This window comes from Sarcophilus harrisii, chromosome 5 (genome assembly GCF_902635505.1).
Source record: "Sarcophilus harrisii chromosome 5, mSarHar1.11, whole genome shotgun sequence".
NCBI classification, from domain to species: domain Eukaryota; kingdom Metazoa; phylum Chordata; class Mammalia; order Dasyuromorphia; family Dasyuridae; genus Sarcophilus; species Sarcophilus harrisii.
This window is the reverse complement of record NC_045430.1, coordinates 64,378,178-64,391,709: the sequence shown is the minus strand read 5'-3', so window position 1 is coordinate 64,391,709 and position 13,532 is coordinate 64,378,178. Positions and strand designations below refer to the sequence as shown.

Here is a 13,532-nt window from a genome sequence, read left to right as displayed (position 1 = left end):
ATATGGTCTTGATACCTAAATTTTGGAATCAGAAAAAAGACATTTATTTATAGGTCAATATATCCCATGCTCATGACGTCTAAATTTTAAAATAAATACTTGTGTATCTTTCCTGTTTTTCCTGGCTTTCTTACATATTTACCCTGTCTTCCCTCTTTCCTCTCCTTTACAGGAGACCTTAGCTCAAAAAGGCCAAAATCACCCACTACATCCAAAGCCATATCCATTTGAATTTATCTATATCTGGCCACTGGACCCAGAGGGCTCTGGAGGAGAAAGTGAAATAGGTGACCTTGCCCAGCCCTCCCTCACATAAATTCAGTTCACTTGCATGTCATGGCATCACCTCCCTGATGTCATAGTCCTCTTCAAGATCGAATTGACAAATAATAACAGTAGAATGAATCCATATTTGCCACTTTTTATTATAATATACCAGTTAGCTCCTGGAATCAGTTAATACTTCTTGAACGGAAGTCATTTAATTAGCTTGTAGCAGGATTCTCTAGCTTGACCTCCTAAACAAGACACTGGGAATCAAATCAGTATTGCATTATGTCTGCCATATTGATTTTTTTTTTTTTTTAACCACGTCTTGTTTCTTCTTTAGTCTTTCTTGGCTTCACTTGTATTCCTTCTGCTTTGACCAATCCTAATAGAACTCATCTTATTCTTCAAAAAGATATATTTATTTCTTTACTCATGCTATTTATTTACCATTCATTAAATGCTTTCCTTTTTGGTCTATCTCAAACATATCCTTCTTTTTGGTCCCACATCCTTTATGTATTTTTTAAATCAATTGTATGATTCTGGGGGATTCTTTTATTTGGTTGTTGTTTTGCTTTTCTTAAATCTCCCCATTTTCTTTGTTGGGAAACTCTGTGGCTTGCTTTTTTAGTAACTCGGAATAGTTCATGTGAAAAACTCCTGACATTGATTTGTATACTGAAAATGGAAATTTGATGTTTATCTGGAGGTGCATTGAGTACTGGATTTGTTACAGGTCTGATAAAAGTTCTCTAGGGATAGATTCTGTGGCGCATGAGAATTTGCCCCTGTCTGGAATCTGAAGTGAGAGACTAGTTCTGGTGAAAACCTGTCCCTTAATACTACAACGTGGTCTAGCAAGCAAAAGCTGGAAATAGTATTATTGTAATCAGTCTTTCAGAGAGATGTATTATTCCACAAAGAGAAGCTATGTCCTGAACAGTATTTTTGTTACTGTTTTGCAGCAGCCTTTTGGAATCTTATTGTAACAAATGCCCATCACTAAGATGTCTAGCTAGAATTGTATTTGTACTAGTCAATATAAATTTTTATCATTTTAAGCTTATGCAACACTCAGAGATCTGAACACCAATAAAGAAGACATTTCTCTATTCATGGGAGAAAACGAAAAAAATTATTTTGAGACTATTTTCTTGAAACTAGCTTCCTTGCTTTAAAAAAAAAAATTAATAAATTATATTTGTGTGGGACATGTTGGGTGCAAGACCCCCTTCCCAATTAACTAATCAGAGACAACATCAGGTACAAAGAGAAAGCATTTATTTAATCCCTGCAGAGAGAGGCCCAGACACACACCTGGGAGCCATCTCAACTCTGCCATGTGTTCCTGGAACCTGGCCAGTTTCTGGCTTGTCCAGGGTTTAAATGCAAAAGACTCATTGGATAGACTAAAGACTTCTCATTGAATAGACTAAATGGGCGGAACTAAATGGAGGGAACCATCCTTGACCAACGGTCACTGATGCTGGCTGCCTCCCTCCGGGTCATGTCACTTCCTGTATCTTAAGGGTTCAAAGTTCATCCCTTCAGAGATTAAAGGACCTCTTCAGGGTCCCAGTTTTGGGAACAGGGATCATGTGACTCAATACTGAGAAATACTTCATCCAATCAATCCCTTCATATTGCAATTTAGAAATTATAGTTTTCAAAACTGTCTTGTGTTTACATCAGACCTTTCTTCTGTTCACTTCTGTACATTAAAACAAAGTTTCTGTGGCCTTTTTTTCTTGATGTCATTATTTTGTTAACTTTTCCATTCTTTTCTATCACCCTTTCCCATTAATTGAGAAGAAAAGGGGTGGGGGGACCCTTGCAACAAATATTCATAGTTAAATAAAATGAATGGACATGGCAATGTCCAAAAATGTTTCTTTTTGAACTTCCTCTCTGTCACAGTGCCTTATTATATAGCTCTTCTGAAGAAATGATAGTTGGTCAGTCATTGAACTGTATCAGAATTCTCAAGTCTTTAAAATTGAAGCTTTATCATTACTCGGAATTTTTTGAAATTGCCTCTTTTGTTTTATTTCATAATAATATTCCACTTTATCATGACAATTTTTTTTCATCTATTCTTAAGTTGCCTAACAGAAAATATAAATTACACACAAAGAGAAGTTTCTCTTTTCCTCTCTTAAATTTAGGATTTTTTTCCCCTTTATTTCTTCCTTGGTATTAACTTTTCTGTTTTCTCCAACTTCCCCTGCTTTTGTTCCTTGTTGAGTTTGATGCCTTTCTACACCAAACCCTGTGGGTGTGGGTGCAGTCAACCCGCCTTTGTCCATACTGATAAGAGTGAAATTCAGCTTAAGTCTACTCTTCCCCACCCTCCCTTCCATGCTTGTTTACTGTTTTCTTCCACACCATGAGAAATAGTAAGTCCCACCCCTTTATTTCTTTTTTCTCTACTAGCATGACCTTTCTCTTTCCCCCTCCTTTCCCTTTCCGCCTTCAAACCTCAGAACAAAACCTGGGTGCTGCTCAGATCTGGCTTAAAGGACTCTGAGTTCCCTGATACCTTATCCTAAGTCACCCAAGAGGACCCTGAAGATCAATCAGTAGGATTAATGACTCTCCAGTTGAGTGCTATGGGGTTATTTGCTGGTCATTGATACTGCTTGTTTGCTGGTCATTGATACTGCTCTTCTTTAGTACTTTCATAGGAGTATCTCCATCTTGGAGCTTTTTGGTCATTCTGTGTTTTTCTCTGAGGAGCCCATTACTCTTGCTGAGTTAGGACAGTCTTGCAGGCTGTATGTATTCCTGGAAGTCTCCATTCGTACTGGTTTGGGACAGGGGGCCCCCTTTCCTGTTTCCCAAGGGCTTCTGGCTCACCTTTTTGATTTTCTGGGGTGGAAGAACTTATTTGCTTTAATTTCGCCTTGGATTTCTTGATTATTCTTTGGTGTGGTATGGACTTCAAGTTTTGCTGAAAAAGGTATGTGGAGCTACAGTGACTATAGGAAGGAAGTCTTAGAGATTCAGAGGAGTTTTTGGCCATCTTGTTCAATTTAAAAAAACAAAACAAAACATATTCCATGGCATTCGATGAAGTTTGCTTTTAAATCTCTCTTGCAATATGAGCCCATTTTCTCTGTCATGAGGAGAAAGAAAAATTTCTGTATCATACAAATTAATCATGTCTGGCAATCACAAAAGATTGTGTCCCAAAAGAAATATTTCTTATTTTCTTTGTATATTGTTATCTCTGCACATGTAGAATCCTCATTTTATTTTCTGTCTTTGAAATCCCAGTACTTAGCATGGTAACTGTCATTCTGAAGGTGCTCAGTAAATGCTTATTGACTGGTTCCACATCTCTAATCCATCACCCTTCCCCATTAAAAGAAGGGATAGATACTTCACCTTTCATCCACTAAAGTGAGTTCAATTTTGTCTCTTCAGCATTTTCCTTCTTGTTCTCTTGTTTCTACTCATTTCAGTCTACATTAACTCCTGCAAACCCTCCTAAATTTCTCTCAGTTCTCTCTCTTTTACCGCTTCTTTTCTTCCTCCCCGCTATCTTAAATTCTACCTCAGCTCAAAAGATATCTTGCAAGGGTGTTGAGGCTGTTTGAAGTTAACAATGATTCTTTTTCTATAATGAAGTAATGTCAGCATATCGTTTTATTATCACTGTATGTATTGAATTTGGACTCATTTCTTGTTTGAAGCTAATAAAAAATAGTTATCCCTAAAGTATACCACAAAATGTACTGGGAGATGGGAGTGGGAGGAATGGTAAGGTTTAAATCCTGGGGTTAATGAATAATTAAATATTGACACATATTTAGTGTTTACAAGGGTCTTTTTATCTGAGTACCTACAGCAAGCTATCATGAATGTGCTGATAAGGGAAAAGTTATGACTATATATAAAATGTGGAGACTAGTTATATACTGTCCATGCTAGGAAATGTCAAATTCAAACAGAAATGGATCCTGAAAGCTGTGTGTTGATCCAGAAAACCACAAATTAGCATTAGTACATTTTTAAATTTTTGTTAAATATTTCTCAATTACATTTTAGTTAGGACTATAATTGGGAGTGACCACTCATATTTTCATTGTACCTTGAAGGCTTTTTGGATATTTAAAGAAAGGCAGCTTGGTGTAGTAGAAGGAACTATGGTCTTCAAGTCGGACCTGCTACTGAATTCTGACCATTACTGATGTTTTGGCTGCTGGTAAAGTAGGCTCTGTTCATTTTATATAAAATGGAGATAATAATGCTTGTAAAGATGAAATGAGACAATGCATATAAAATTCTTTCAGGTGAACTATTATTTGTTGGTAATAAATCCCTTCCCAGCATGATATATATCTTCATTTTAGTAAGACAACAAATTACTGATATAGGCAAGTAGCCCCATGAGATAATCTAGAATAGTATGTTGGGATGTATAGGGACCTTAGAAGGCATTTTCCCCTTCCCCCTTCAGAGTTGGCTGAATGGCTTACTGTGTCCCAAAAGAACCCTTTCATTATCTTAAGAGGAATACAGTTCAGAAGGGTTTCCTACCATCAAGAAAATTCTATTTAACTTAAACCCCCCGTTTCAATAGAAATTAGTGTCTTCCTGTGCTATTTTTACTAGGGACAGAGCTCCTATTGTAATGATCCTTGACAAAACTTTATTGTTGAGTTGCTACTTGGGCCTTTTTTTTGTTTTTAATAGATTTGATAATAACATTATTTGAAATTAAAGGCAAAGTTAGAAAGGACCTCAGAAACCATCCAGTCCATCCAGTACTAGAAATGGAATTTTCACGAGAATATATACAAAGGTGTGGTAATCTAGCCTTCACTTGAAGAACTCTATAAATGATAAATTAGTTAGTAATTACCAACACAATCCAATCTAGTTTAGCTCCAAGATTTTCATGACTCGTAACCTAAATATGCTATTTAAAGTTTCTAACTATTGATCCCAGTTTTTCCCTGAGGAATCAATAAAATGAGTCTAATTCACAACATAGTCCTTCAGGTTCTTGAAAAACAAGTTCTTATATATAGAATATTCCAGTTTATTGCAATCGAAGGCAAATCACATTAACTTTTTTTGCCTGGCAAATAACTTTCTTGACTTAAAGAACTTGTAGTTTCACAAAACCTTAGGTCTTTTCTAGACCTGTGTCTTCTTCATTTTGTGCTTATGAAACATGTTGTTTAAAATATAAGTATAAGATATTCCCTTAAGCATGTTGTGATAGAGCACTGACCTAGGATCTAATATCTGAAATATCTGACCTGAGATCCACATAGTGGTAGTGTGATCTGGGATAAATTATATAAACTCTGTGTTCTAAATAGCTCTTTAAATAATATTCACCTGCATTGGTAAAGGGAGTTTTTTCACCCATGAATTTCTGTATCCAGTGAAAAGTGGTTTTTGGTGGGGTTTTTTTGTTTGTTTTGTTTTTTTTGCTGAGTCAGTTGGGGTTATGTGACTTGCCCAGGGTCATTGGGCTAGGAAGTATTAAGTATAGTCTGAGGTCATATTTGAACTCAACTCCTCTTGACTTGAGGGCTGGCACTCCACTATGCCACCTTGCTGCCCCAAGAGTTTCCTATACCCCTTAAATTTCATCTTGTTAGATTTAGTCTGGAACATTAGTATGCTGATTTTATAGATTCTGTTTTCTATTCACTTGTTCTTACTTACTTAGAAGAACTCAGTTCTTCTAAGAACAATTCAGCCACCAGCACATCCTAAAAAATCTGGCAAAATATATTGGAGAGAAAAGTTTTCAGTAGGTATATAAAAATTTTTGAGCAGTCAGGGAAGGCGTGAGTCCAGCATTGTTGTTTTATCCTTCTATTTCTTGAACTCATCCCTTTTCTTTCCCTTCAAATTGAAGTGGTCGATATAGCATCAGTTCTTTCTCTGCTCTTTACCCAAGTATTCTCTGCCATGTTTCTTTGCCAATAGAATGTTAGCTCTTCAAAGGCAAGCTTTTGTAACCTAGCATGTAGGTGTTCAGTAAATGGTCATTGCTGCTGTCTAATTCTTGACTGTTAGTATATATCTTTTCAGTTACAAGCCATTTTATTTGCAATAACAAAAAACCCAGAACAAAATATGTGTCCAGTGATTGGGGCATATCTGAACAAACTGTGCTTTGTGAATGTAACAGAATACTATTTCATCATAAAAATGAAGAATTCAGAGAAGTGTGGGAACACTTGTCTAAAGAGATTTAGAGTGAAGAAAGCAGAGCCAAAAGAACAATGTAAGTGATGATCACAACAGTGTAAATAAAGACAGTACTAAAAGGCCACAAAACTCAAATACAACATTGTTGTTACCAAGCAAGCTATTAAAGTTAATCAGCATAATAGGGAGGGAATTAGCAGAACTGTCCTCAATGAATTCAAGTCACCAGACCCAGAAGGACTATTGAGAAGGAAAACTAAGGGGTGTGTGTGTGGGTGTGTGTGGGTGTGATTTAGCCATGGAGAAATTGAAATATGATGGACAATGGAACTGAACTGTTCAATATTTATTTTAATTCTGTTTTCCCTGCCAAGGAAATCTAGACTGGAAAGGATAGGACAAAAATGACCACTTTTAGCAAGATAGTAAGAGATCTCTGACAATGTTGGCCTTGATAGATTCAAGTTAGCAATTCCAAATGAAATATATCCTAGGAGGCAAAGCTATTATTATTATTATTATTAGGCTAAGCTATAATTAGTGATCTCTCAAAGATTTGGGGGAAATAGGACAGTTACCATATTATTGGAGAAAGCAAATGATGCCTCACTTCACTGGAAGGGGAAGAAAGTAATACTTATAATAAAGTGTAGCCTAGTGAGCTGAGCTATTGGTTGAATTTAGAATGTATTCTTGAAGGGATGGTTAATAAATATTTTTTAAAATTACAAAAAGTAATTTTTTATAAATTCTTAAATTTTTTCTATAAATTCTTAAAAGACTTTGTCATGCCAGACTAACTCCATTTTCCTATTTTTCTTATTTTCATTTTTTAAAATAATCAGAATGGTGGACTGCTTTAAATATCATTGAACTAATACTTCACAAAATATTTGAGAAAGTCATAGTTTATTCTTGTGGGCAGATTGCAGAGATAATAGGCTAAACAACATTATGGTTAAGATAACTTGACTTGACTGAATGGCTGCACCCAAAGAGTAGTCGTTAGTGATTTGAAGTCAGTCTGAAATCTATCAAAAAAAATTTTCCTTTCTGTGTGCCTGCTAAAAAAGCTGAGTTGAGTATACAAACAAAGGCAAAAACATGGAATCTGCTCCCAAGAAACCACATTTTAATGGTATAAAATGCTCTTTAATAGAACGTGTCAGGGATCTATACTTAACATTTCTTATCAGCAACATGGAAAAAAGGCATAATAAGGTGGTATCCTTATCGAGTTCACAAATGACCCCAAATGAGTAGCATGGTTAGCATTGGTCTTGTGAAATAGGGCTGTGGCTAGATAGTGCTTTATCTAAAAAGGAAGTTGATGATTCTGGTGGGCTATTACTTTAGCATAAATGTGTGTACTTATGCTTTGTCAGCCAAAAAAACTAATGTACTCTTAGATTGCCTTAAGCAATGGTGAATGAAACGAAATTATAGTAGAATGTTCCCACTTTCAAGCAGCTTGCTGTTCTAATTTTGTATTTTTGTCCTTGGTACCTAGCACAGAGTTCAGTCTATAATAGGTTCTTCTTGATTAATTCCTGGTTAGATAATATAATGTGTTGTATGCTCAGGATGCCACGTTTTTGAGGAAGGAAATTGATAAGCTGAAAAATATTAGAAGGATAACAAGAATTGTAAAGGATTTTAAGAATTGGAAAGAATTGGCGATATTTACAGTAGTCTAGAGAAAAAAATTGGAAAGGCACATAAAATCTACGTGTGAATTTTCACAGAAGTCAGAATGGGAATCTGTATTATACTGTGCATCAAATACAAACACTGACCAGTTGCATCAGGAACTAAGTTTTCTGTAAGACTTCAAATCCCTAAGAGTTTGATTGTATTGAAGGAGGTTGAACATATGAACTTTTGTGGAAGCTCTTTGTAATGAGATACTGTTGAGCTGAAGAGATAGAGAATGGAAGAAAAGGGCAGAGAAAGACCCACCCCTGGAGGGGGTGAATTAGCAGGCTTTGTAAATTTTTGCTCATTTCCTTACATTTGAATACATACCTGGATAGAAGAGAGCCCCTTATTTGGATTGATCTAGGGAAGAAGAGACAGGGAATTTGGGAAATACATATTGAGGTTTTCAATGTTAGTTTCATCTTTATTTATATATATGGGGAGAGGGAAAGGGAGAGGGAGAGAAAGTGTGTGTGTGTGTGTGTGTGTGTGTGTGTGTGTGTGTGTGTGTGTGTGAAGAATGCTCCATTTTCACAGGAGGGTAGAGAGTTCAGCTATAATCAAGGTAAACTGTCCCATATTGAGTCCTTTAACTCATGGAAACTTAATACTAGAGTGGAAAAATGGGCTATCATTTGGGTGATCAATCTGTTTTACTTTTTGGAGTCAAACTTAACTAGAAACAATGAGTTACAGTTTTAAAAAGGTGAGTAAATTTAGACCCAGTTTAAGAATAGATCAATATAAATTTTCCTAGGTTTCTCTGACACTGTCCCCTTCATCATTTCTTCATGGTACAGAGAAGTATTCCATTACAATTTCAATTTGTTCAGCTAATATTCAATTGACATGTACTTTCTTAATTTCCAGTGCTTTGTCTTCCCAGAAAAGCTGTTATAAATGTGTTTTTTTTTTTCTTTTTTTCTTGTACATGTGTTCTTTTTTGATCTCTTTAAATGTAGGCTCATTAATATTATGTACAATTTAATAACTTTTGGGGCATAAAGCATTTTTATATGGCTATTGATAGCTTGGGTTTTTTTCCCCCCCTCTGTAAAGTACCTGTTTATATAGTCTTTGACCATTTATCTTTGAGCATTGGGAAGTGGTTCTTATTCTTAATTTGAATCAGGTTGTTTTTTTGTTTTGTTTTGTTTTGTTTTTCCCCCAAATAGCCCCGTTCTTTCATTTTATTATTGAGGAAATTAAGGTCCCAAAAGGTTCAGTGGTTTAACCCAATGCTGCATTCCCAGATCGATGTAACAAATCCTTGGAGAAGTATCCTAAGGAACTAAGCAAACTCCTGCAGATATACCAGAGTTCCAAAGACGGCCTTGTTTGTGTCCCCGAGGCAACTGTATAACATTGAAAGGATGAGATGGGCCCTAACATGCATTGTTAACATTAACTGACCAAAGATCTACAACATTCAATCTAATTCAATTAAACAAATATATATAAATATCTATTCTAGGCAAATTTTGCTAGACTCTCAGAATACAATACCAATATATATTATATATATATATAGATATAGATATATATGTATATATGTGTGTGTATATATATATATATATATATATATATATATATAGCCCTTGCCATCAAGAAACTTACAATCTCATAGAAAACATAGGGTTGGTAGAGCAGTACATATCAAGTTTCTAGAAATGTAATAGTGTAGTTCTGAATCAGTTCTTTATAGAGCTTAGAAATGAGATCTTTATTGGAGAAATTTGCAACATTTTGGGCTTTTCCCTCTTTTAATTTACCTTCTTCATCTTCTAATTTTTACTTGATTGGTTTTGTTTGTCATCAAAATTGTCCATTTTACATTCCAGAAGCTTTTCTATCCCGCGTTTAGTCACGAATTTTTTTTTAATCCATAGATCTTGCAGGTTATTTCTTTTTTTTTTTTGCTCCTCTTTATTTATGATGTTGCATACTTATTTCTAGCTTATCTTATTATATACTGTGTTGGTGGTCTAAGCCTTATTTCTACCAGATAAGATAAATTTCCAATTTTCCCAAAATTTTTTGTTGAATCAATGAGTTCTCTTATCCTAATAGTTAGAATTTTTAGGTTTATCAAATATTAGGCTCCTATGCTTTTTTTTTAAAATTATTTTTTATGTTGTGTGCCTCATATGAAAAGGTCTTGGCACAGTGTTATGAGTGAAGAACAAAAATATAGGCAATATGACATGAACTTTGAAAGGAGAACAATGTGTGAAGAGGCTGCAAAGATATATTGGACCAAGGTGTTTGTTGTTGGTTGGTTTCAGTCATATTCATTTCATTATGACCCCTTTTGGAATTTGCAGAAATACTGGAGTAGTTTGCCATTTCCTTCTCCAATTCATTTGACAAAGGAGGAAACTGAGGCAAATAGGATTAAATGATGCTAATGTCTGAGGCAGATTTGAACTCGGTCTTCCTGACTCCAGGCCCAGTATCCTTTGCACCATCTCATTGTCCATGGAACCAAGTTGTAAAGGACAATGAAAAACAAAATGAGTTTGCATTTTATTCTAGGAGCAATGAAGGAAATGGTGTGGGAGGCATGAGAAGAGCAAAGATTTAGAAGAGACTTGGTAGAATGTGGAAATCATGGAAGATAAATAGATTTTATTGTTGTAATAATAAAAGTGCAATTCAGATTAGAGAATACATTTGTAGGCCCACTTGGCTTGGTTGATTGATTTCCTTCAGCTTTGATCACTGGCCCATGAGTAGTAGGCAAGGAGATGTTGGTGTATCACAATGTATAGTTAAACTGGTTACCTATAGGATGGAGAATGGAAAGGAAGGTAGTGGTAGGTTGAGGTGATTGCACATGACATTAATAAAGGGCCTTCTGAGTTTAGATCATAAAGATAGGATACTTTTGATCTTCTTTCCCATTTGATGACCTCTGTGACTCTATGATAGAATTCTTTTATTCCCCTTCTTTTAGAACATAAATAATTCATCCATTATAAAGACCCTTCCAACTATTTATTGTATTTATTTTCTTTTTCTCAACTCATTCATTTGTTTCACAGTTTCTTTCCAGTTTAAGAAAAAAAAAATCAAGATCATTTGAAAGTTCTGAATTTCATTCATGATCCAATTGTTTTCCATGTAAAGTTATACTTCGTTTTTCTTGGCTAGTTGTTCAAAGTTGGTAGAGCTTATCTTTTGCATTTTGGAATATCTCATTCCATGATATCCTCTGGTTTTAGTAGATACTGATAAATCTTGTATGATCCTGACTGTAGTTTTTCAATATGTGTTGTTGTTGTTGTTTTTCTTTTATCCAGAAACTTTTGATTTTGGCATTAACATTCCAGAGTTTTCCCTTTTTTGCGGGGGGAGGGAAGGGGTTTCCTTTCTGGGAAAAAAAAATAAATGAATTCTTTCTGTTTTCATATTTTTTGTGTACCAGTACTATGTCTAGGCAGTTTTCATTAATGATTTCTTGAAATATGATATCTAGATTCTTTTTTTGTCATTATAGATTTCAAGTAATCCATGGTTCTTAAATCATCATCCCTTTTTGTTTTCTAGGTAATTTGTTTTTTATATGAGATATTTTATATTTTTCTGTTTTGACTTAGTTTTTTTTAATAATTCTTGTGGTCTTCTCAAATTATTAACTTAATTTGGTCTATTCTAGTGTTTAAAGAGTTTGTTAACAAATCTACTTGGCAAAGTTCCTAATGAAGGCTTTTTCACTGTTAAAGGAAGAAAATGGAAAGCTTGGGAGATGATAATTGAACTCATCAGAGCTGATGTGATCACCAATCAAGACAGTATAAAGGCAGAGATTCTTACCCTGGGGTATGTAAACCTGGTTTTAAAATTTTATTTTGATAATTGGTATTTCATTATAATTTGTTGAAATCTTTGTAATCTTAGGTGTTTTATTTTATACTTTTAAAAAGCTAGTCATAGTGGCACACATTTATGATCCCAGCTGAAGCTGATCTGTTGAATTCAGGAATTCTGAGTTTCAGAGGGCTCCGATGACCCAGTATCTTCACTAAGTCTGTTATCAATATATTGCACCCCTGAGAGTGAACTGAGGAGTGAACTGGCCCAGGTTGGAAACAGAGCAAGTCAGAGCTCATGGATTAAACAGTAGCAGTATCGAGCCCAAGAAAAAGTTTCTGTAGTTCTAGTATGAGTGAGATAGGGAGATTGTCTTTAGAGGAAAAAATATTAATAATTTTTTTTTTAAAGACTGGAGTCTGTAGATTTGTCAAAATTAATATAATGACATTTTGACTCACTCCTTGGATTTCCCTATCGCTAGTCAGTCTAGTATTCCTTTGAAGTCTTTGTGTTGTAGGAGAGTTGTAGGAGAGAGCTGGACTTTTCTCCTTTCTCCTCCTACTTTGCCATATTTACTGGTTTTCATCTGTGATGAAACTTGTTAGTTACCTTAGGAAATGATTTTATGGACTTTATAAAACCCAAAAGCTAGATGTTCGCTACTGCTGGTGTAATGGCAAAAGAGAAGAGGGCCCAGGTACAAAGCTTTGAAAGAGATACATAGTGAGAGTGGTGTGGATAAAGATCCAGCAAAAACAAACAACCCAAAACCGATAAGGAATGATCCCATTGGTAGCACTAGCAGAGGAGAAAGTATCCAGGAGAAAAAGGTGATCATAGAGGTTAAGAACAATGAACACTGAGAAATAGCCATTAGATTTGGCAATTAAGAGATTTTGGTAATTTTGGGGAGAGCTGTTTGAATTGAATTGAATTGAAACCGGACATCTTTATCCACAAAGTTTAGTAAAGAGTTGAGAGATGTCTCCTGGAAGGTATTCAAGTGCCACCTTTTTCTTAAGCTCTTTATCCACAAATTGAGACATTGAGAACAGTAGCTAATGGAGAAGTTCTCTATATCTATCCTTCTAAACAAGTAAGTTAATCTAGGAAGGCTTTGCTTTAGCTCAAGAGGGACTTCATGGAACAAATGTTGCCATCAGATGATGTTCTTTTTACATAATATCCTTGGATACTTTCTTCCATGAAAAGCCCATGGTAATTGTTCTCAAGGATACCTGGAGCCTGTATATGGAGTATGTATAAACTGGCTTATATATTTCAATTTCATTAATTTGTCTTGGTTCAGGGGCAAAATGGTATTCACAATCCAGCCTTATTTACTGTACCTTAGACAGGTGTCTTAAAAAGTAAAATCTACATTAGCATGGTCCTAACCATGGAAATTGTCCAGCACCTCCACAGGTTTCTACCCAATAAATCAAACCAGTTCAGTAATCTGAGCTGTGGTGTGTTCCGCAGGAGGAATTGTTGGTGGAACATAGGCCTTGCCATACCTTTGTCCCCAGTCCATGGAATTGTTGTGGTGAAACTGGGCTATATTTATCTGT

At 35.2% G+C, this 13,532-nt stretch overlaps 1 protein-coding gene across 3 annotated transcripts in view; it reads left to right on the top strand.

Annotated features, from left to right (window-relative positions):
* Nucleotides 1–13,532, top strand: part of MICAL3 (microtubule associated monooxygenase, calponin and LIM domain containing 3) — a 252,128-nt gene that overhangs the window by 65,022 nt on the left and 173,574 nt on the right. For all 3 annotated transcript variants that reach the window (XM_031939707.1, XM_031939708.1, XM_031939709.1), the window contains exon 2: nucleotides 11,871–11,967. The gene's annotated coding sequence lies outside the window, so the exon portion shown is untranslated. The remainder of the gene's footprint in view (nucleotides 1–11,870; nucleotides 11,968–13,532) is intronic.